We start from the raw sequence: 22,477 nt of genomic DNA, 5'->3' as shown, positions 1-22,477 counted from the left end.
TTCATCACCCATCCCACCTCAGGACACGGCACCTCTCCCTGCAGCTGTCAAAACCACCCACTCGTACCGAGCAGAGTGTCAAGTAGTTCACTGAGGGAAACTCCTCAGAAATAGTACCCAGTTCTGGCCCAAAGGTTTTGCCCAGTTGCCCAAGCCCTGGTCATAAAAATGCCAACTAGACTGTGGAGTGAAAAACAGAGGTCAGACTAGCCCAGAGGGCAGGCTGGGGCAGCAGTCATAGGCTGGAATTAGGGGGTAGAGGGGGTGGGGCAGGTGCCATGATCCTGGGTTTGCCCTCATGTGCCCTGGCCTTGGTCAGAGATGCAGGGCGTAGAGGGAGTTGCACTGTAGGGGCCGCACTGGAAATAAAGGTAACCCTGAGGATTGGCTGAAATCCAGAAGCTGGCTTCCCTGAGTCCCAAGACAATCTTTAAAAAAAAAATGCCTTTGACTTTCATTTTGGAACTATTAGGTGAGAGGAGTGTGGGCTCAGTGGCTAGACTATGACTGAGGCAGCCACTGTGAAGGACTATGACTGAGGCAGTCCATAAGCTGGAGAACAGGGTAATAAGAACTACACACAGTGAAGGTAAGCCATTGGCTGTCCTTTGGACTTTGCATGTGTCATTTGCACATATTATTCCTGATCCTCGTGGCAGCTGTGGAATCACGTTTATTACTAAGCACATTTTCAAGATGAGGGAAATGAGGTTGGAGAGGTAGCAGAACTTGCCACATTTACACAGTAAATTGACAGTGTTTGAGCCCAGGAGAAATATTTCTCCACCAAGCAAGTTCAATGCCTGCTCTGTCTCCTTAACCTCTCATTGCTAATCCCATGGAAAGAGGATCTATGGTCCCTACTGTTGACTTCATAAGAATTTACCCAGCCTGCTTTGCAGGAAGACACCCAGGCTCTATGTAGCTAATGTTGTAGGCCTCCATCTAGATGAAGAAGGTATAGGGTAGGCCTGTCTATCATTGGAGGAGAGTTAATGCAGATGTTGCCAGTTTTCCATTCACCAATTTGTTCTGCCCCTTGTTTCTTCTTCTTTGCGTTTCCAACCATTTTCTCTATTTGTGTTAATGTCTCTTTCGGTGACATACAAATTAAGGCCAAAGAGATAAATTGAAATGCTGTGATTCTAAAACGATGTCTAGTGGGACTTGGCCAATAGGAAATGAAAGTAAAGATCACACCACTGCTACCACCAGAAAGGAATTTGTGTCTGTTGAAAGAAATACCCATTTTAAAGTTGTCTGAATTTTAGTAATCCCTGTCCTTACTTCCCTCATCCCTCACCTTAGACAATTGGGAAGCTTTGGTAAGTACATAGGCAGTCAATAAGGTAGATCCCTACAGAACAAAATCTTTTTAAAAAGATTTAAAGGCTTTACAATTTACACGGAAAATGAATTTTTTGGCTTTCATTAATCCTACTGTTCATTTTTCTCATTTATAAAACAGGAATCCAATTTAGCAAGTACTTATTCAGAGATTACCATATAAAAGATGTACTATTAGAGATCACAGGGAAGATAATAGTAAAGAAGGTCAAGGCTCTACCCCCACCACCACCACCACCAGCAAGGCTCATACTTAGTCACATACTTGTAACACTGGCCTATCATCAGGCTGTAATAGAAGCCCACACCAATGCATTGGGCTTCCAGGCATGACAGCACCTGCTCTGATCACCCTGGTCCCCAGGGTCCTTAGGATGTGTTTGTGTGTATGTAAAAATGCTTGGCAAAGAACTATATAGAACTAAGTGATTTTTATCATTGTTCTTATTACCAAGCATGGTGGTTAAGAATGTAGCCTCTGGAACCAACCCACCTGGGTTGGTCTCCCCACTTTGCCACCTATACTATCTTATCTTAGGTAAATTGGTCAAACCCTATAAGCTTCAGTTTCTTCAGCTGTAAAAAAAGGATAATCAGTGATTCTACCTGTATGGGTGTTGTGGGCATTAAATCAGTCCTTATATCTGAAGGACTATGCACATTGGTCAGCATAATATGACGCCACAAAAATATTACTGGTTTCTTATTACTAATCCACATTCACCAGCACTTCTCAAAACTGTCAAGATCATCAAAAGCAAATAAAGTCTAAGAAACTGGTATAGCCAAGAGGAGTCTAAGGAGACATGACAAGTAAATGTGGTGTGATATCCTGGATAGGACCCTGGAACAGATAAAGGGCATAAGGTAAAAACCAAGGATCTCTGTATGAAGTATGGGCCATAATTAATAATGACATACTGATATCAGTTCATTACAATTATGATAAATGTACCATACTCATGTAGGATGTTAATAGAAGTGAAGGCTGGGTCTGGGGTGTATGGAAACTCTCCGTACTATTTGTACAACTTTGGAAATCTAAAACAATTCTAAAATAAAAAGTTTATTTATAAAAAACAGTATCATCAAGATGTAATGATATAAGGAGAGCTGAGGAACCACAAGGGAAGGTCAGTCAATCTAACCTCTGCCTGTATCACAAATTTCAAGGAGCCAGGAGAATTTTCATTAGGAAAAAAAATTTAATAGCCAGTATTCACCTATGTTTTGTTTTTTTTTTTAAAAAGAGCAATTCAATAAATAGCCAAGGTCAGATCTAGTGTTGTATCACCAATGGGTATATGATGGTCAGTAGCACTGAGAATAATTTGTAAGTATTTTCCTCTCACATATAAGTAAAGACCACTGTATAAGAGGTTAGGAGTGAGTAGACACTAAGTCTACTTCCATCCAGTTGGAGAGAACTATTGAGTATATCTTCACTTTGTTTTTCAGGAGATATTGAAACATAATTCTATCATAAGGATCAAAAACACTTAGCCCAAACACTTACCTCTCATCCTTCCTTGTTTTTGCCTTAGAATGGGGCTGTCAAAACATGATTTTAATTGCATTGTTAAAATCTGCATCATCTCTTTTCCCGTAACAGCCTCCATCTGGCGCCTTGGCTGACTCCCGGGGAAAGACAACTGGACACCTCATGGAAAAGTCACACAAGCTCAGAAACAATTCTGCTTGGAGATACTGAACCAGGTTCAACCCCTATTTGATCTGGATAATCACTGTCATTGTCAAATAAGCAGTCCATAGAGGAGTTTGCATATTTCCAGATAGGACTGTAAATGCACAAAGTTTATAGAATGTTGGATCTGGGAGGAATCTTATAGGTTCTCAATCCAATTCAATTCCACATTCTATGGAGGGAGGAAATAGAAATAGAGAAAGTCATGCAGCTAGATGTCTTCAGGATGGAAACTAGAACCCTGTTTCCTGGCTCCCAGAAGAGCCAGGTTGGCTCTAGGGATAGATTATTTCCCCTGAGCCCTTGAGCTAATAACCCGGGGAGCTACTTCACCAAAGATGTCCCTGCAAAGAGTTTTTCTGGTGACTTAGTCCTGCAGACACATTCCTGCAGCACCCACAGTGTTGAAGACAGAGGTAGTCTAAGAAGCAGATAAATCATGAAGGATGGGGAAATCTCAGTAGGGGACAACCATGCCACACCCAGGTGACGTGCGGATTGAGTAATCTATACGTAAAACTAAATTCCAGTTCCTCGCTTCTGAAGTGTCCCAGTGGCTCTAACTGAATAGCATTCTAGCCACATGGTCATTTCTCCCTGCTCCTAAATTCAGTATAGCAAGTCTTACCATTAATTCTTCCAGTACTGTCAAAAAATAGGAGGCAGGGCAGAGAAAAGAATGGGTCATCTGGCCTGTTGAAAAGCCATAGTAAGATCTTAAATCTTAACACTAACCCACTTGCCAGTATTACAGGTGGCATATGACATGGATTAATCCATTTCTGTGAGTCACTGATTTCCCTGAGTCCAGCCATACCTCCTACTCAGCCTAATTTTACTTCTGTTGCTCCATCACCAGGAGTCAAAGTAAGTAGGTTTTGTGAGACATTTTTAACCAGGCCAATACCAAGAACTCTTCCAGTATTAAAACTTCAGACAGCAAGCATGCCTTTCTAGTTCCTCTCTAAAACAGTTTCTAAATGCATTATCAATCTGCCCAACTCCATTTTTCTGTCATACTTTCTGTTTCTATAAATATACAGGCATGTATCCTAATTAAGTTCTTATGCGGATCCTATTAAGTCTTTGAGTTTTGGTGACTGTTAAAGTGTTCTGTGGTTTAGTCTTTTATTTCAGGAAATACTTTTCCAAGTTATCCTCTCTGTGGTTTATATTCCTGTAGGCAGGAAGCTCATTTCATTGCCAGCTGCTGTTGCTCATTTTCTTCTTGACTGGAGGAAGATGGGTTGGGCCTTCAGTTGTGAGATATGAAAGAGGCAGGCATCTACTTTCTATGAAAACAGCTATAAAAAGGACAAACAACACCAATATTGTATCAATCCCTAGCAGATTGTCACTGATAGATAGCTGCCACTGATAGTGATGGATACATCAACTATCTCATCTAGAAACAAATGAGTAGAGAAGTCTTCAAGTATAGGCCATATAGTCTCAAAGGACTGGCCAGGCTGTCAAGGCAGTTTTTTAAAGCCTCTAAAAAGATTTCAGTGTATTTTACTTAATCTTCATACGTATAGATTATCAGCTTGGAGTTGCTACCCACTAAGACGATGAGAGCAGAGTTAACATTATGTTCACTAACCTATTCCAGGCTTTGCCCAGTTCCCTCTACAGTAGACGTGTAAAAAAAAAAAAAAAAAAAAAAAAAAGGAGAGGAAAGCATTTAAGGAAATCATGAATTATTGAATATTTCTCACTAAGGGAACTCAAGCTTTTCCAAACTCATTTCTTCATTGCTGCTTCTGCCTAGCAGTGGCACCTCTTGATGCTTTTCTAAAAGCTTGTCAATTACTAGGGGCCAGAGGAAATCCATTCATATCAAATCTAAGCCTCTTAAGTCTCTACCTATTCATTTCTTTGATCAACAATTGACAGAAGCTGTAGCTTTCACCAGTTTTGGCTGCAATGCTAGAGTTATGTCAGCCTTCCTTCTTTTACCTCCTTGTGTTTGGTGGCCAAGGGCACACAGCACATTGAATGGGCTGCTGGGTGTGCTGAGCTCTCAGGCCATTAAAGTGATGGCAGAAAGAATAGTGTAGTGGGAGGGCAGGGTGCTGGAAGGGAGAACAAATCATTGTGGGAATAATAGAACCAAAGGAATTTCCCTGTTCAGGATGCCTAAGTCCCCAGTGAGCGATGAGGGTCTTGCATAAAGAATTCTTAACCATAGACCCATGAAGCCACTAATTTACTGGAAAGTAAACTGGGCAGTGAGATTTGCCTCCAAATTAGACCTTGGGAAGTGGAGGATTAAAATATAGTTTGTAACTCATATCTTCCTCCCTTTATCTCCATAATACAGCCCCTCAAAATGAATTGCTGAGATGCAAGAACATTCCACTCTATAATTCTACCAGTAAGGTGACAAACCATCTTGGTCTGCCCAGGACTACCCTGGTTTTAGTGCCAAAGATCCTGCTTTCCAGAAACCTGGGAACCCCATGCAAACCAGGAAGGTTAGGCACCCTAACAGAGAGAAAGAGAATGTGCATACCTTCTAGCAACACAGTCCTCACTAGCAAGAAAATGTAGCACCTTTGCACCTGGATGCAGCCCACCCTAAGGTTACTGGGTAGTTCAATGTCATATTGTTCTGGTCCTGCTGGACAGGTGGTAACAGAGACCACATATGAAACACAGTTCTGAATGCTAAGTCATTGCTCCTAATAAGCACCCTGATGTGGCATGTATTCTTTTTTTAACATTCAATTTAGTTAACATATACTGTATTATTAGCTTCAGGAATAGAATTTAGTGATTCATCAGTTACATATAGCACCCAGTGCTCATTACATCATGTGCCCATCCCCCAGTTACCCCATCCCCAACCTACCCCCCCTCCAGCAACCCAGAGTTTATTTCCTAAAATTAAGTGTCTCCTATGGTTTGCCTCTCTATTTTGATCTTATTTTATTTTTCCTTCCCTTCCCCTGTATTCATCTGTTTTGTTTCCTAAATTCCACACGAGTGAAATCGTCTGTTATCTATCTTTCTCTCACTGACTTATTTCGCTTTGCATAATACTCTCTAGTTCCAACCACGTTGTTGCAAATGGCGATATTTCACTCTTTTTTGTTGGCTGAGTAATATTCCATCACACACACACACACACACACACACACACACACACATCTTCTTTATCCATTCATATGTCAATGGACATCTGGGCTCTTTCTATATTTTGGCTGTTGTGGACATTACTGCTATAAACATTGGGGTACATGGATTTTTAATGCCTAAAAAAACTTATCTGGCCAGATTGAGGCATGAAGTAGGGCAGAATGGCTTACCCCAACCCCCTCCATCTCCAGTCTGAAGAAGAAGCATTTGCCTGCAGAGGCAGTGCATGCAGCCCCCACCTTAATTTGCCTATAACAAGCTTTAACTCAAATTTTAAACCATACATTGACACACTGTATGAGCTGGTCATCATCCTATCCTCAACCTGAGGCCCTAAAGCTGTAGATTGTATTACAGGAGCAGAGGCCTAGGAGTTGATGGCCAAGAGAGCCGTGAACCTCAATGACATATACAAGTCTCCCCTGTTGTGCACTCACCCAGAGTCTGGACCCCAGATGCACCAGAACCAGAGTGCCCATTATTCCTCCAAGCCTGAGCTGGCTTCCCCACTGGGCATCACACTGGGGTCCTCCAGCCCAGCTGTGTGGGGTAAGTGTGAGCCTCTTAGAACCACAAGGTGGTCCACATTTATTCTCTCTTTATCATGTTTTCAAGAAAATGATGCTGAGGAGAGTGCAGTGTTCTTCCACAGAGGTTAAACAGAGGTTTTCCATCTCTGGAATTCCCTTCCAGAAGAAGATAGTGGCTTCCAATACCCAGGGCCCAGTAAAAATATCTGTACCCAAAGTCTAAGGTGCAGCCACATTGATCCTTGGGAGGCTTGAAGGGGAAAGCAGCCAAACAGAATGTACATGGCTCTTCAGGGACTGGGAGAGTAGCTTCCCTATGAAGGTAGGCTCTGCTCAATGAATGAATTAAACATTTTTTTACAGCTTACAGTGTATAGAACTACAGTACCTTGTACTATGGGCTGAACAGACAGAATTAGAAATTAAAACTGAAATAACTAGACAATGTATTTCCTCAAGGAGTTTTGAGACCAACATTGGGAAAATCAAGGAATAAGCACAGAGAGAATTTGAAAACAATGGAAGGAATGTAGGTTGAATTTGAGGGTTGTGATGTCAAACCACAGGCCAAAAATGACATTTTGAACTCAGCCTCAACTTTAGGCTGCCTGGTTTCTTGGGCTCCTAGGGAACTCAGACCAAACTGGGAAGTACTGTGGGTCCCTCTGAGTATTACAGCTTGGCCAGACTTTTTAGGCTAAGACTAAGAGGAGGCTAGGATTATCCTGCCTTTGATACAGAAGGGGACTTCTTTCGAGAGAAGAATCTGTTCCCCTCTCCTTATCCACACAGACAAATTGGAATACAGTCATTTTACTTCCCACACAACTTAGTCACATGCCTACTTCATCTGCTTGACACTTGCGTGTGTGCCCTGGGCCAACATCTATGCTGTGCTAGGGATAGAGACGAAAAAACTAACTTCCTGTTTCTACTGAAGTTTACCACAAAATCGTCTACCCTCAGGGTTTCCCTGGCCCCAGATCATAAGACCTTAAAGCTTACTAAGCTGAAAGGTAAAGTGAGGGTAAGAAGGGAGAGAGTATCCAAAGCTATTGCAAAGCTCAGCCTTCTTACTAGGGATGTGGACATCCCTGTAGAGACAAAGGCTCAGTTGTAACATAGGATGAGAAGGCTGTGATACTTGATATGGTAAGAAATATGTACTTGACCTTCGTCCCTGGCTCCTGATACAGAGCTCCTAAAACCCTTGTAATTTCCTGAGATGAGGGTAAGGGGAGCATCTCTTGTTGTTTATAACAAACCTCTTTCAAATACACTCACATTCATGCTAATGAGGTAACTTTCTTTTTTTTACTAATGAGGTAACTATTGAGGGGCCTCTAGATATAGCTTCAGTGTGGGGACTGCTCACCAGAGGAACCAAACAAATGTGTGATCAGAAGGTTAGAATTTTCACAGATATACTCCCTCCCACTCCTGACCTCCAGGGAAGAGAGAGGGACTGGGAGTTGAGTTAATAATGAATGGCCAATGATTTAATCAATTGTGCCAATGTAATGGAATCTCCATAAAAATCCTAAATGAATGGGTTTGGAAAACTTCCAGGTTGGTGAATGCATCTGTGTGCCAGGAGCGTGACACACCCCCAAACTCCACAGGGATAGAAGTTCCTGTGCTCAGAACTCTACACCTCTTCATCTGGCTATTGACTATCGTTCTTCATAATATCCTTTATAATAAACCAGTAATAGTGAGTACAGTATTTCCCTTAGTTTGTGAGCCATAACAGCAGATGATTGAACCTGAGGAGGAGGAAGGTATGGGAACACCCAGTTTTAGTCAAGTTGGACAAGTGGGGTAACCCACTACTTGCAGTTAGCATCTGAGATGGGGGGACAGTATTATGGGACTGAGTCCTTAGCCTTAGAATCTGCATGGATTCCATTCAGGTAGTGTCAGAATTGAATTATATCATAGGACACCCTGTTAATGTTCAAAGAGAAGAGGAGAATTGCTTGGTGTGGAAAACCCTCACATTTGGTATCAGAAGCATTATGAGTAGAGCCAGAATTCCCTCCCTGATTCTTCCTGTGCACTTCCCCAGGGAAGATTTTTCCATAGATAGTACAGCCCAGTTTAACACATAAACATTTGAATTCTGATATTGTCTTCTGGCGCAGGTGAGCACTTTGTACTTGGCAACATTTATAATGATGGTGATGATAGCTGCCACCTTCCCAACATAAAGTCAACACCTAGAGATGGAATATATAGTTATCAAACTATAAGCTAGGGCAAGCATCACCACCACCCCTGAAGACCACAAGGAAAGGAATCCCTCACACAGCTCAGATTCCAGGCTCATCTGTACAGCTGCAGACACACTCTGTGATGCCTGCCCGCCTAGGATCCTCCGTGGAACTGTCGGGACTCCAGCCATCATGTCATATATTCTCATGTGATGGCTTATTTCCATGAGAGCACTTATCCCAGTTTTTAACACAGCTCAATCCAATCGGAGCAGGGCTAGATCTGCTGTTGGTCTTCATTGCATTACCAAGCAAAGTGTCTCAAGAAAAACATACTCATAATACAGATGAATAAATTTGTGTTGAATGAATGAAGGAATGAATGAACACACAAAAGAATGAGTGATGGGTCAAATGAGCTTCTCCAGAGGTATTTCAGTAAGCAATGTAGGAGTGATCCAGGAAAAACCCCAGCCAGCAGAGTTAGGTAAGCTCTGTTTAGCACAGAATGTGTGGCTTGGCAAATGTAGTTGATCAGAGAAAGAAAACATCTAAAACATGTGCTAGGGAGAAGTAGCGATGCACTTATTTTTTTCTTCTAATAAAATCAGCCTCACCAGGGATCCTGGGGAGCCCCCAGCTTGTGTGATAAAGCCACAAAATAACTGCAAGAATAGCAGATGGGGTGGCCCTAGTCCCAGAGAAGCCCCAATCCAACCCACCAACCTAATCACAGCACATGCCGTACCAGAGCTATTCACTGTTTGTCACCCGAGACATTGGCTGGATCAATTTAGGGACATGAAAAACAAAGCAGCAATTTTGCCAAAGCCCTTGAATTTCCAGCTCTTGTGGTTTCCATTCAGACCATTCGTAAAGGATTGCAGCCTTCCATTGCCTTTGTTGCTTCAATCTGTGGTGAGTCCGACAAAAAGAGAAACCTCAGGCCCTTGCCAGCAGAGGCTGGGGAAGAAATTCCTGTGCCTGGGCCTGTGGGCAGGAGGGACAGGGGCCTCTGCTAGAAACCCCACACTCCCATTGCAGCCTGGGTGGTCTCAGCCAGCACCTCTGCAGCCCCGTCTTCCACTTAGGGCCTGCAAAAAGGAAAGCGAGCTTCACTATGGAGACCCTCTCTGAGGGAAGCTGTGCGATTTAATGAACCTTTGGAAAATGTTTCACTTTTCACACCTGCAAAGGGTCCTTTGGTGTTTGTCTTATGCCACAGGACTCCCTACATTTCTTCTTAAACCAAATAAATGTGAGTGTTAGGGTCTCAGGATCTTTTCCATCAGGCTTGTTTTTCCTTGGAATTTCTATCCTGTTTATCTGATAGAACTAAAGATGGGACTGCTTTGCTGGATCACTACTCTTCCTGGTATGCAAAAATAGAAGGTTTCTTCCAAAAAGGACTCAATTTCTGTCAATCATGGGTAACTTTTGCAGCAGCAGCACCATCATATAAGAGAAGAAAGAAGAAGCATTTAATCTGTGCTCCTGGCTGTTGCTTTCCCAGAGAGTGCTTTGGTTCACATTGGTGTGTCCTTGAGGTCCTAGATTTCTTTCTTTCCCTTTGAGCCTGCTGGCCACACAACCAAAGGTCTCTAATTTCACAAATGTGGTCTGAGAGTCTCATTAAGAAGCAGATTTCATTGTTGTTAACCAAATCCAAGATGTGTGTGGAATGGTTAATAATGGGCAATCTATGTGACTCTGTTTTGAAGAGCTTTAATGACATAGATAAATATTTAGGTGTTAAGTAGAAAGAAATCAGAATAAAAATTGTATATATGGTATGACCTCAACCATACCCATAAAAGAAGGGAAAACATCCACACATTATGATAAGATTATGAGTGATTTTCATTCCCTGTACTTTCCTGTATTCATAATTTTCCACAGTAAACACAGTTTCCTTTATTAAAAAATATTTTCCTGATTGTAGAAAAAAAATGTATTCATTACTTTTTATAATTTATTTCCCAAGACAATATGATAATAGTGAGTCTCAAAGACAGTAGAATTTGTATTTAATATACTTGGAATGAGAATCTAAGCAGTCTTTAAAAAACACAAAATATGTGACTAGAAATATAATACATTTAGAAATATATTTAAGTATATGAAATCTATATATTTAACTATATGAAAAAATATATACATATATATTTTTAAAACTTATCTCACCACCAAAACTTTTCCCAAAAGTAACCATTGTTAACAGTTCGGGCTATAAACTTTTCTATAAATTTACATATGTATATGTTTTATATTTGTACATATATAGGTTTGGAATTTTTAACATTAATGGAATCCTACCATATGTACTGCTCTATAACTTTCTTTTTCTCAATATATCTTAGAAGTTCAACTTATATCTCTGTGTGGAGATTGAACTTATTTTTAGCCACCATATTATTACACAGCAGAGATGTGCTAATTCATTCCCTAATTGTTCATTCATTCCCTAATTGTCACGCATTTGCCCTAGTTCCAATCTGTTCTTACCACTATATTCTTGAGCAAAGGAACAGCCACATATTCAAGGATATTGCCTACAGTGTTATGAACATCTACAACGAACCTCCTTTCCATGTAGCTTTGTGCACACATGAAAGTATCTCTGAAAGTTAGGTTTCTGGAAATAGAAATCCTTGGTTGCCTAATTGTCCTGCTAAAAAGATTATATTAACTAAGTCTCCAGTTAATAGCATCAGCACATGATCTTAGAATAATTTTCTTTTCATATTGAGAATGAGGGCTTTCTCCCAGATTTCCTCCTGATTAATATAATTTGCAGATCATCAAGACAGTAATCAAAACAAATGCAAATATGGAGACCATCATCAAGTCCCTTGAAACAAGTGACAGTAAAATCAAGTAGTAAGAAAACAGAGCTGTTCTGGAAATGACTAAGGAATTGTTAACTTTTGAAAAATTACAATTCAATAATCAACACTTTAGTTCTACCAGTCGTGATTTAATAGTTCTTGCATGATTCAGAAAATATTTTTTTTATTTTATAATGCCTCAAAAGAAAATGTAGCTACTTGCATTTCTTTGTGTGTTTTAGATAAATGGGCAGAACCCATCACCCTGATGATTAAAAGCAGCTGAGGGCCGTAGGGGCCAGGTCATCTCTGCACCCAGAATAAAGCAGCTACAAGAAGTCTAGGAAAGCCTTGGTTAGCAAGGAAGCTTCCATCGGTTTAGAAGGTGCAACATTTCTCCACAGTTACCCATTGGTCTGCCTTCCTCAAAGTGCTGGCAAAGTATTTTGCATACATTTTTTCATCTCCTATTCATATTTAAATTTTTAATTGCTTAATTATAAATTCTACATAGGAGGCTAATAAAACAGACCCTTAGCTACCTACCATTTAGATTTAGAAACATTTATCACTTCGTATAATTTGCTCAGCCCTTTCTTTAAAGAAATAATCTATTAGTGGAATCTTTCAATTCCCAATCTATCATTTCTCCCTCCCAAGAGGATATCTCCATCCTGAAGTTGGTATAGTATCTTATCTACCCATGTTTTATATTTTCACAGCATTTGTATATACCCATTTGCAGTAAGTTGCATTATTTTGTGCATGTTTAACTTATGAAAATAGTATCATAATACAGATATTATGAAGCCTGATGTTTTTACTCAAAAAGTTTTCCAGATCATCATTTTTCAAGAGTTGATAGAGGTAAAGTCAGTTCTTTCACATTAACTATTGTCTTGTCAGGTATATGACTAATTACAAATCTGTAATTGTTGTCTATTGATTCACATTTAATTGGTTTTCAAAATTTCCCTATTACAAGTTTAGCAGATTTTTATTACTGTTTCAAATGAGGTCTTTTAAAATATATTTATAGTTTTATATATGTATAATATGCATACTATACATTATATATAAATTATGTATATGTGTATATATTATGTATATACATATGTACACAGTTTTTTAAATTGACATCATTAATTTATAAGAATGACAGAAACTTCTAGGTACTAATAGTTTATAGGATTCCTTAGATTCTGTATGTAAACTATTATAGTGTCTTCAAATAATCAAGTTATTTCTTTCATACCAATCTTTATACATCTTTTTTTCTTCTCATATCACTGCATGGTCTTGAACTTACAATAAAATTTTAAAGAAGTGCTGATAAATAATTTTGTCACGGTCTTCACTTTGAAGAGAATGTGTCTAACATTCAACCATTATTTTTGCATTCAATCATTACGATATTTGCTGAAGTTTTTTTGGTCCTGATTCAATTTTTCAATTTCTTTAATGATTATAGGTTAAGATTTACAGATTTCTTCAGATTATCTGCACTTTCAGATTATCCATACACTTATTGCCTATGTTTTCAAATTATTGGCATGAAGGGTAGTCAGTCTCACAATTATTTCCAGTCTATATGCTATCTAGGATATGTTCCCCCTTTTTATTTTATATTCCCTCTTGTATTTTTGACTAATTTTTCCAGAAGTTTATCAGTCTTTTTTTTAAGATTTTATTTATTTATTCATGAGAGACACAGAGAGAGAGAGAGAGGCAGAGACACAGGCAAAGGAAGAAGCAGGCTTCATGCAGGGAGCCCGATGTGGGACTCGATCCTGGGTCTCCATGATCACGCCCTGGGCTACAGGCAGGCGCCCAACGGCTGAGCCACCCAGGGATCCCAATTTTATCAGTCTTTTTAAAGACCAGCCTTTGTCCTTGTTAATATTTCTTATTCTTTCTTGGATTTCCTGTCCATTGATCTCTGCTCTCATCATTAGTATTTATTTCCTTCGACTTGTTTCATGTTACTTTTTGTTGTTTTCCCCTTTTTGAATTAAATAACTAACTCATTTTTTTTTCAATTTTTCTTCTCTAATATATGCATTTAATTGCCCTGATTCCTTCAAATATCTGCATCCAAGAAGCAGCTAATCTCCATCAGGTGAAGAAGGAGAAGGAGGAAGAGGAGATAATAGCTGACAATGATCCTGAGGAACTTTTCTATGGCTTGACTGGATGGAGCCATCCCAGGGATTACTATGACATGGGAAGAACAGATTGAGAAAATCAGTCAAAATATGTAATCATTTTAAAAATAGGATTTGGTGCACTTATTAGCATGTGTGTTGTGTGTTGTACAATGTGTAGAGAAATGTGTTTGAAAATATGTATATAAAATCCATGAAAAATTACAAAGTCAAACTCCTATAAAAAATAATCAGATAAAAAAATAAAACTTTTCCAGGAAAAAAAAAAGTTATAAATGTCAGGATCCCTGGGTGGCTCAGTGGTTTAGCATCTGCCTTAGGCCCAGGGCGGGATCCTGGAGTCCCGTGATCAAGTCCCACATCGGGCACCCTGCATGGAGCCTGCTTCTCCCTCTGCCTGTGTCTCTGCCTCTCTCTCTCTCTGTCTCTCATGAATAAATAAATAAAATCTTTTAAAAACAAAATAAAGTAAAAAAAATAGTTATGTCTTTCTGTGTACCACATCAGCTGAATGCCTTACATATTGTTATAAATTCTTTTAATTATTCAGTTTTAAATATTTAATGACTTTCATTGTGGTTTCTTCTATGACATGTGAATCATTTCATGCTACTTATTTTTCAAACTGAATAATCAGAATAACATTGATAAGAATATTGCTTCTCGAATACTTGTTTTCTCTTTTTCATGTGGTCAGTTGTGAGAAACAAAATTCCAATATGTGTAATATGGGTGCAAGATTCTATTCGTTTCCATTAGATCAGGCTCTGTGACAGACAGTAGTACTTCTTTTTTTAAAGATTTTATTTATTTATTCATGAGAGACAGAGAGAGAGAGAGAGAGAGGCAAAGACACAGGCAGAGGGAGAAGCAGGCTCCATGCAGGGAGCCCAACGCGGGACTCGATCCCGGGACGCCAGGATCACGCCCTGGGCCAAAGGCAGGCGCTAAACCGCTGAGCCACCCAGGGATCCCCTGCCCAGTACTTCTTAATAATCAGGCAACTACCCCTCCTCCTTTCTTCAGGTCATGCTGCTAGTCAAGGTCATATGACTAGGTCTAGTGAATGGAAGCTTCATGTCTCTCTTTCAGGCTGAAGCAGTGAAAACCCATGCATAATTTTCTGATCTTTTTTCACCTTCTGCAGTGAAAGAAGTAGCCGCTTGTCCCAGATAGTAAATCTAAAAGATCACAAGCCTCCATTAGCCTCTGTAGAGAGACATAGTCAGAGACTCTTTTGAACAAAATGTGAGTGAGAAATAAATGGTGACTATTGAGTCATTAAAATGGCATCACTTCTCCTAACCTTACAAATATGCCTTGTTCATTATGTTGTTCAAATTTTCCTACTTCTTCAGAACTTATTGTTTGATTAATATATTTCTGAGAAATGTGCGTTAAAACTGTTTTGATTATATATTTGTCAATTTCTGTTTCCAATCATGTCCCTGTGGGATTTATATATGTTTGATACATGCAAATTCAAAATCTAAAATCTTCCTAATGGGGGTGCCTAGGTGGCACATTTGATTGAGCATCTGACTTTTGGTTCTGGCTCAGGTCTTGATCTCAGGATTCTGGGATAGAGCCACCTCATTGGCTCTGCATTCAGCACAGAGTCCATTTGAGTTCCTCTCTCCCTTGCCCTCTACCCTGCCCCCACACACTCATGTGCACGCACTCATGTGCACGTGCTCTCCCTCTCTCTCTCAAATAAATATTTTTAAAATAATAATAAAATCTTCCTAATGAATTGTTTATATATTATTCATTATATAATGATATTGTATCACTAATAATAGTTTGTATCTTGCATCAATTCTGACATTGGTATGATATTGATAATTTTAATATAGTTACGTCAATTTTATTTTAATTAATGTTTGCTTACTATATCCAACTATACATATACATATAAGTAGGTACATACATACACACACATGCATATGGGCATGTAAACATATTCACATCATTTACACAGTTGGAATATATTTTATCCAATCAGAATCTGGGTCTTTTTTTATTTTTCAGAAGGAGAAGGTTCAGGAAGAGGCAAAGGGAGAGAGATAATCCCATGCATGGGAGGAGCCCAACATGGGGCTCAGTGTCAGAACCCTGAGATCATGACCCAAGCTGAAATCAAGAGTCAGTTGCTTAACTGACTGAGCCACTCCGTGCCCCTCTGTCTTTTCATAGATGTCTTTAAGCCATTCATATATCATTCATAACTGATATATATACTTGTTTCTACCACTGTATTTTGTCATTTTTCTTCTTTATACTCCTTTTCTGAATTAAATTGAATAACCATGTTTTCTTCTTACTTTTTACCTTGGTCATTTTTAAGAGCCTCACACACACACACACACACACACACACACACACACAAACACACACACACTTTTCTGGTCAAAACTCAATCTGACTCTACTATCTGAAGATTAAACTTTTAATAAACTCAGGAAAATTCTTAGATAATCTCAAATAGTCTCACCAATTACTTAATTGAGAAATTATGGCTCTCAATTCCTGCATAGAAATCTGGGAATTAAAATATATAATTTCCTTGAACTAAGCTCCCAAAATTCAAATAGTTACTCAGTGCTTTAAATATTGTCTTAGATATTTTTAATTCTATCCCCTTTATTTTTTATTTTTTAATTCTATCCCCTTTATTCCATCCTCTCCATTACTGTCTTTGTTTATACCTTCAGCCTCTCACTTGGAGTACTGTAAAGTCCTAACAGGTCTCCCTACCTCAAGTCTTGGCGTGTTGCCTCCTCTAAATCCACACTGCATGCAGAGAGGTATATGTCTAAAAGTCTGCTATAACCAGCCATACCTCTGCCTTAAAGCCCAAAGTTTCCCCAAAGCTATAAGATCAGACTTCCTAGCAAAGTATTCAAAAATGTACAAAATTCTTGGTTGCCTGTCTATTCTTGGCTTCCCAGGTCATCTCCAGCCACATCCTCCTGCAAACTTTAGACTCTAGTAGTACCTAAGTACTTGTAGTTCCCTGTATAGTTCATGCTGTGACATACTTTTAGGACTTTGTTCATGCTAGTTCCTTGTACTTAGTGTCTTGCAACACCCTTCCTATTTTTTTGAACTCTGAGTAACTCAATCTTCATAACACTGCATGAATTCTGAGGCTAATTATAAGAAGCTTTGCAGATTCATCTGAAATCTCTTGGGATACTCATTCACTGGCAGTATGCAGGCTCCATGTTGTTGGAAGCCCAAGGACATGGACAGACTGATTGTAGAAAAATCAATTTAGTCCTAGCTGAATTCCTAGATACTGACCAACATCAACTGCTAGCCATGAGCCATCTTGGATAACCAGTCCTGCTGAGCCTGAAGATGGTTCCACTCCTGGCCACCATCTGACTGCAATCACATAAGAGACCTACCCCCAACAGGACTTCCCAGGTGAGCCCAAACAACATATAATAATATTAAATATAATAATATTAAATATAATAATAAATTGCTATATTAGCCAGTGAGTTTCAAGGAGGTTTATTATATGGCAATTGATAACCAGAGCAATCTCCTGAAATAGATGTTCAATAATTACTGGTTCAGCTGAAAAGGAAACTGATGCCTCATATGCTTCCATTGGGGTAGCTTATACTTTTGAGTTTCCTATAATTTTCAAAGGTGGTTTACCTCTAGAGAAAGTAATTTATTCACAAACTCCATGTTTGTGAGAATGTTTACTGAATAAATGGACAATTTATTTTTCAGTGACTCCTTAGATGCATCACACTCCTTGAGGATGCTAAGTTAGGAACCAAGTAAAAACCATATACCTGTTTCCCAACTTGAAGAATTAAGTAGATTTTATCCACATGTGCGACAATTGAAGTACAGGCCAACTGTTACTTATCACTTTTCATGGTCAATTCTAATGCAGAAATGTTTCTTCCCAGTGTCAGCCTCACAGTCGGCTTTATACCTCATATCTTAAAGTGTCTGCTTAGAAGACCAGAGAAGGCAAATGGCAAACTGTAGGTAGAAAGTGATATCCTTCAATAGTTCTTTTGGCTTTACTTTCTAAAAAAAAATGATTTGGAAAATGCTCGGTATTAACTTCAGTAAGAATGAGCATGCCCACCATAAAGGCAAAATGGTTGTAGAGAGGAGTTCTTTATCTACCAACATTGTAGGACCATCAGTAAAACACATAATTGCAGCTGGGCTGTGGATAAAATTGAGGTGATATGAATGTGATGTTCTCTACATAGCTAAAACAGAAAGTTTGGCCTGGATTTTGAGGTTTGGTGTGCTGAATATCTTCTTCCATTTTCCCCTTCAGATTCACTTTCTACCCTGCTACAAATCCAGAAGGACTTCTACCCAGTTACAAACTCCAGGGGATTCTATCAAGGGGTTCCACTGATACCTGACTACCCAATGGTTCAGATAATGGAAAGCTCTAGCAAAAGGGTAGGAGGCAGAAGGAAAGTGAAGTCGGATTATTAATTCTCCAGCTCTCCTTTTAATGGAGCTTGGTTGCTGTCATTTGGCTGCTCTCACTCCTGAAGTCACAGCTCCTGTTGGGGAGCCTTCTTCACAGAGTTCTTTCTGTCTTGGTTCCAACAACCAGTCCTTTCCTTGCTCCTTCAGATCCAGGGGTATTACTATCTCCATCCTTTGTTGCTTTCCCTAAATCCTGCTCACACTTTTATTAAACTCTTTAACCCAAATTGAATGGGACCCTGAATGCTATAGATGGTATGTTGATTGCCATTCTGTCCCCATCTCTCCAAACCCCCATGATCAAACCTATTTCCTATGCATGTGGTAGAGAGGACCAGGAAGGAGGAGACATAGAGTGTCCTGCCAAAGCTTCTGGCATGATTCTTTGAGAATCCCTATCTGGGGATTACACAGACAGGTTACTGTAGGGGTAGCCAGACCTCCCATTTTAGCTAGCAGACCCCAACATTTAGGTCTTCTGCTCATGCAGACTCTACAATTTGCTGCTACTCCTTCCCCTGCCAAATAGGGACTGGATAAAGAGTGAACTAGCGAATCAAAAACTAGGTCACTACATCTGAAGAATGGGGGTGGGGGAGTGGAAGAGGATCTAAGACGCCAAGACAGAGAAATGAGAGGACTCAATAAATAAGGCTCATTCCAATAGGTAGAAGGGAATTGAGCTGGAAAAGTTCCTTGGCTTTTTTTTTTTCTATTGTTCCTGGATATTTTATGTAGTATATTTAATGGGGCTAAAGAGACTGGATATTATTTTCCCAAAATTTTCCAATTTCCTCCTTCTTTTCAAACCCAAGATATTTCTCTCAAGCCTCCCCTTCATGGTTTCAGACTGACTTCAGGGAGCCCTGGTTCCATAGAGATGCCACAGAGGCCTCTTTGAGGGTGAGGGATCTCAGTAGGTGGAGCTCAAAGTCAGTGGCTGCCCCCAGTCCTGACCACCCAAATTTGTTCTTTATTTATTTTCCAAATTGGGTTCTATATAGCATTTCATTTTTTAAAAAGGTGTGAGGGAGGGAAGAATCTCCTACTTATAAAAGAAAAAAAATGTGGACCATTGCTCTTCTCTGTTATAATCTCCTTAGAGTTTGCTGGTTCCTAAGGGCTAAGGACAATTTCATGATCCTTTTTTGTTCTTATTTCAGTGCATCTTACAGCACAGAGGTGAAGCTGCAAAATTACTCAGAAGCTGAGCATCTCCAATTTGAAGCAACCCGAGTGGTCATCTCCTGTAGTCTTCCACTTTGTCACAGTATTCCTCACAGCAGGACGGCCACCCTGTGTTTGAACACCTCTAAGGACAGGTAGTTCTCTCAGAAGAGCAGCCCACCTTATCATTCAATAGCTCTAGTCATTAAAATGTCTGCAGTTATATGGTTTCAAATTATACCTCTGTATGATTTAGGACATTTTGTCTTCTAGACATACACAAATACAAAGTAAGTCTACATGACAATGCTTCCAATATTTAAATTAAACTGTTAACGAGTAACTCTTATCTCCTATCTCAAATGTCCAGTTAGGTTCTTCACTATCCTTACATGAGTCCTTGTTTATTCATATCCACTTTTAAAAAGGCCAAAACTAGAATAATTTAGATGTGGTATGACCAACTAGAGATAACCTGGATACCACACTAGTATTGAAAGAGCCTAAAATACCTTGTTTTTAGCAGTTGCATCCCACTTAGAGTTCATTCACAGTTTGTGGTAAATAAACACCAAACTCTGCTTTTAAGCCATATCCTCTATCTTGTTCTTAGCCAAGTTTCAAGTTTTTTTTTTTTTTTGGTGTGGTGGGGGGCTGGGGGGCTTAAATGTAGGATTCCATTTATCCATATTTTATTTTATTCTACTCATTTCAGTACATTACCATAGCTTATTGTAATATTTTCTTTAAGTTTTTATTCTGTTATTCAACATACTCAACATAGTTTTGTGACACACTCATAATTAATGAATAAGAAAATAAATTTATAGCACTTACTTCAACTAACATCCAAATCATGAAGTTTCCAATCATTGCCATACTATATCTCTGTAATGGATTAATCAAATATATTAGAAAATAATAACAATGGCCTCCATTAATTGTTGAAGGGGAATGAACAAATGAACTTTAAATTTTTTTAATAAATTTATTTTTTATCGGTGTTCAATTTGTCAACTTACAGAATAATACCCAGTGCTCATCCCATCAAGTGCCCACCTCAGTGCCCGCCACCCAGGCTCCCCACCCCCCGCCCACCTCCCCTTCCACCACCCCTAGTTCGTTTCCCAGAATTAGGAGTCTTCCATGATCTGTCTCCCTTTCTGATATATCCCGCTTATTTTTTCTCCTTTCCCCTTTATTCCCTTTCACTATTATTTATATTCCCCAAATGAATGAGAACATATAATGTTTGTCCTTCTCCGATTGACTTATTTCACTCAGCATAATACCCTCCAGTTCTATCCACGTCGAAGCAAATGGTGGGTATTTGTCATTTCTAATGGCTGAGGAATATTCCATTGTATACATAAACCACATCTTCTTTATCCATTCATCTTTCGATGGACACCGAGGCTCCTTCCACAGTTTGGCTATTGTGGACATTGCTGCTAGAAACATCGGGGTGCAGGTGTCCTGGTGTTTCCCTGCATCTGTATCTTTGGGGTAAATCCCCAACAGTGCAATTGCTGGGTCGTAGGGCAGGTCTATTTTTAACTGCTTGAGGAACCTCCACACAGTTTTCCAGAGTGGCTGCACCAGTTCACAGTCCCACCAACAGGGTAAGAGGGTTCGCTTTTCTCCGCATCCTCTCCAACATTTGTGGTTTCCTGCCTTGTTAATTTTCCCCATTCTCACTGGTGTGAGGTGGTATCTCATTGTGGTTTTGATTTGTATTTCCCTGATGGCAAGTGATGCAGAGCATTTTCTCATGTGCATGTTGGCCATGTCTATGTCTTCCTCTGTGAGATTTCTCTTCATGTCTTTTGCCCATTTCATGATTGGATTGTTTGTTTCTTTGCTGTTGAGTTTAATAAGTTCTTTTTTTTTTTTTTTATTTATGATAGTCACAGAGAGAGAGAGAGAGAGAGAGAGAGGCAGAGACACAGGCAGAGGGAGAAGCAGGCTCCATGCACCGGGAGCCTGATGTGGGATTCGATCCCGGGTCTCCAGGATCGCGCCCTGGGCCAAAGGCAGGCACCAAACCGCTACGCCACCCAGGGATCCCTAATAAGTTCTTTATAGATCTTGGAAACTAGCCCTTTATCTGATAGGTCATTTGCAAATATCTTCTCCCATTCTGTAGGCTGTCTTTTAGTTTTATTGACTGTATCTTTTGCTGTGCAAAAGCTTCTTATCTTGATGAAGTCCCAATAGTTCATTTTTGCTTCTGTTTCTTTTGCCTTCGTGGATGTCTCTTGCAAGAAGTTACTGTGGCCAAGTTCAAAAAGGGTGTTGCCTGTGTTCTCCTCTAGGATTTTGATGGAATCTTGTCTCACATTTAGATCTTTCATCCATTTTGAGTTTATCTTTGTGTATGGTGAAAGAGAGTGGTCTAGTTTCATTCTTCTGCATGTGGATGTCCAATTTTCCCAGCACCATTTATTGAAGAGACTGTCTTTCTTCCAATGGATAGTCTTTCCTGCTTTGTCGAATATTAGTTCACCATAAAGTTGAGGGTCCACTTCTGGGTTCTCTATTCTGTTCCATGGATCTATGTGTCTGTTTTTGTGCCAGTACCACACTGTCCTGATGATCACAGCTTTGTAGTACAACCTGAAATCTGGCATTGTAATGCCCCCAGATATCGTTTTCTTTTTTAAAATTCCCCTGGCTATTCGCAGTCTTTTCTGATTCCACACAAATCTTAAAATAATTTGTTCCAACTCTCTGAAGAAAGTCCATGGTACTTTGATGGGGATTGCATTAAACGTGTAAATTGCCCTGGGTAACATTGACATTTTCACAATATTAATTCTTCCAATCCATGAGCATGGAATATTTTCCCATCTCTTTGTGTCTTCCTCAATTTCTTTCAGAAGTGTTCTATAGTTTT

General features: G+C 39.5%; 1 long non-coding RNA gene across 3 annotated transcripts in view; it reads left to right on the top strand.

The window, feature by feature from the left end:
* Positions 1-20,215, top strand: part of LOC144302981 (uncharacterized) — a 70,141-nt gene extending 49,926 nt beyond the window's left edge. For all 3 annotated transcript variants that reach the window (XR_013370026.1, XR_013370024.1, XR_013370025.1), the window contains exons 3-8: positions 2,960-3,063; positions 3,799-3,919; positions 12,007-12,149; positions 13,864-17,361; positions 18,251-18,381; positions 19,578-20,215. This is a non-coding gene — a long non-coding RNA (uncharacterized LOC144302981). The remainder of the gene's footprint in view (positions 1-2,959; positions 3,064-3,798; positions 3,920-12,006; positions 12,150-13,863; positions 17,362-18,250; positions 18,382-19,577) is intronic.
* Positions 20,216-22,477: the final 2,262 nt, after the last annotated feature.

This window comes from Canis aureus, chromosome 32, assembly GCF_053574225.1.
Source record: "Canis aureus isolate CA01 chromosome 32, VMU_Caureus_v.1.0, whole genome shotgun sequence".
Classification (NCBI taxonomy): Eukaryota; Metazoa; Chordata; class Mammalia; order Carnivora; family Canidae; genus Canis; species Canis aureus.
Note: the sequence above shows the minus strand (reverse complement) of the source record. Positions and strands in the feature narration are given on the sequence as shown.